Here is a 3,138-nt window from a genome sequence, read left to right on the forward strand (position 1 = left end):
GGCAGAGGGAAGCCTTGTAGCCCTATGACTTCACTGTCTGCTCCTGGCCTGCTCCATCTACACCATCTTCTTCCCACCCAGTGACTTTCTCCAACAACCCAAGGACAGTTTAATGAGGTTGTTGTTCATGGGCTCCCATAGCCCACAAGAATGGGTACTTCAAAACCCTCAACCCTTCAGATATGGTCACTCTACTCCCAAAATCACACCCCACAGAGCTCACAGAATTTAGCTTATGAATGCCAGAGTCCGCCCTGTGGATGGCCACCTAGTATTTCCCACGCTGCAATTCCCCCGTATCTGTGGAGCTCAAGGTCTCTCCCTGAAATCGAGATGTGGACACCCGCTGGGTCTCTCCTCTCAGGCTCACCCACCACATCCACACCTGCCCCCATTCCAGTCCTCTTTGGCTATATCCACAGCCAGGGGCAAGGGACACAGCCTCTTCTGCCCTGTAGGACTCCAGCCCTCAGGCAAGCCCCACGTACTTCCCTCCACAGAGACGCAGTGACTTCCTCACCTTCCTCTCCCCTCCCTGGGCCTCTTAGCCTTGGCAGGAGTGATGTGTGTGTCCTTCCCCAGCCACCCAGCGGGAAGCAATTAGAAATTCATGGACAGAAAATGCCCAGCGCAATGTTTCTGGCAGAGCAAATCGAATTCTCTGAAAGCCTCTGAAAGAAGGCTCTAATTGTGAGGACTGCCAGTACAGCCCCCGGGGCACTAACACCGAGCAACGGGCCTCTTCTAACCCTGGCTCAGAGGGCCCACATTTTAAATTGCCACGGTGGGGTTGAAAAGACTACATTTTTCAACACTTTTTTTTTTACCTTTTTTTTGAGTCTATTTTCTATTTTCCTTCCTGCTGTTCTGTTTCCTTCCTTTATTGTTGCCTTTGTGTTCAAACAACTCCCTGTAGCCATTCTTTTAGAGTAGATCTGCTGGTGAAAAAGTCCCTTTATTTTCCATTGTCTGAGAATATCTTGGTTTCCCTGCGAGGATATTCTCGCTAGATACAGGATTCTGGATTGAGGGATCTTTTTTGATGCTTAAAAACTGTGCCAGTTCCTTCTGGTTTCCATGGTTTCTGATGAGAACGGGCTGTTATTCAAGTTGTTTTTCCCTTATAGGTAAGGTTTTGTTTCTGTCCCCATACCTTTGAGATATTTTTCTTTGCCTTTAGATCTCAGAAGTTTGACTGTGATAAGTCTCAGTATAGATTTCTTTGCACTTACTATTCTCTTTGGGGGTTTTCGCACTCTGGGAAATTTCATTAGCCAGACAGTAGGTTGACCAGCAATTTTTTAAATTTTCATTTTATATTGGAATATAGTCGATTGGGCTTCCCAGGGGGCATTAGTGGTAAAGAATCTGCCTGCCAATGCAGGAGACACAAGAGATGTGAGTTCGATCCCTGCATTGGGAAGATCCCCTGGAGTAGAGAGTGGCAAACCACTCCAGCATTCTTTCCTAGGAAACTCTATGGACAGAGAAGCCTGGCGGGCTACAGTCCATGGGGCTGCGAAGAGTCAGACAGGACTTAGCAACTGAGCAGTGCTCTCTGTTATACAGTAGGTTCTTGTTGGTTATCTATATTAAATACAGCATTGTGGACATGTCAATCCTAAACTCCCAATCTATCCCTGCCTGCATCCTCCCCAGCACCCCCCAACCCGGTAACCATAAGTTTGTTTGCTAAGTCTGTTTTGGTTTTATAAACACGTTCACTTGTGTCAATTTTTAAAATCATCTTATTGATGTATTATCGGCTGTGCTGGGTCTCCACTGCCGTGCAGGGTTTTCAGAGGGCGTCGGCTCCTGGCCCCCTCGGGCGACACCGACAGGGTCGCGGCGGCCGTGGTCGGCGCAGAAGGCGCTCGACGGGCCGATTGGGACCCTCCGAGAGCGCCGCGCCCTGTGGTCCTGCACATGCCCGGATCCTGGCTTTCAGGTCGCCCCCCCTTCCACCCCCACCGTCGTCTCCTGCTCCGATGGAGCAGGGACTACTCTCCAGCTGCAGCGCGTGGGCTTCTCATTGTGGTGGCTTCTCTTGTTGCAGGTCGTGGGGTCTAGGCACTCGGGCTTCAGTAGTTGTGACTCTTGGGCTCTAGAGCACAGGCTCAATAGTTATGGCACACAGGCTTAGCTGCTCCATGGCACGTGAGATCTTCCTGGACTAGGGATCAAACTCCTGTCTCCTGCATCGGCAGGCAGACTCTTTATCATTGAACCACCAGGGAAGACCCCATTTGTGTCTTTGTCTTTTTTTGGATTCCATGTATAAGCAATATCATATGATATTTGTCTTTCTCTGTCTGACTTCACTTAGTATGATCATCTCCAAGTCCATTCATGTCGCTGCAAATGGCATTATTTCATTCTTTTCGATGGCTGAATAATAATTCCATTTTATATATGCACCACGTCTTCTTTATCCATTCATCTATCCATTCTTCTTTGTTACTTCTATTTCTTTGCAGAGACTTGTTTTTTTGTGTGCTTGTTTGTGATTGTTGAACTATTCTTTTTATCACAACTGGTTTAAAATCTTCATCAGATAGTTCTAACCCATCTAATTCTCTAACAGTTTATACTGATATCTAACAGAGAGCATCTGTTACTTCAGTATCCTTCAGTTGGATGTCTTCCTGGTTCTTAGCATGATGAAGGATTTTTCAATTGACACCTGGACATTTTCTGGTTATGTAATGAGACTGGATCTTATTTAAACCTCATTATCTGGTTTTCTATGACATCAGTCTAGCAGGGAGCAGGTAGGGTTCTGTCTTATCACTAACAGTCGGAGGGAGAAGCCCAGAATCTCCACTAGTCCCGTGTTGATAAGCAAAGCCAGGAACTCCTCACTGCTGCCGGGTGGGATGGGAGCTTGGGAACTGTGTGGTCCCCACTGACATTGCAGTGCAGGTGACCTGTTATCACCGTCTTTTTGTCTTTTTCGTGTGTGCTCAGTTGTGTCCAATCCTTTGCGCCCTGCGGACTGTAGCCTGCCAGGTTCCTCTGGAGTAGGTTGCCATTTTCTTCTCCAAGGGATCTTCCCCACTCAGGGATTGAGCCCGCATCTTCTGTGTCTCCCGCTTTGGCAGGTGGATTCGTTTACCGCTGAGCCCCCTGGGAAGCCCT

This window comes from Bison bison, unplaced genomic scaffold (genome assembly GCF_000754665.1).
Source record: "Bison bison bison isolate TAMUID 2011002044 unplaced genomic scaffold, Bison_UMD1.0 scf7180017864101, whole genome shotgun sequence".
In the NCBI taxonomy this organism is placed as follows: Eukaryota; Metazoa; Chordata; class Mammalia; order Artiodactyla; family Bovidae; genus Bison; species Bison bison.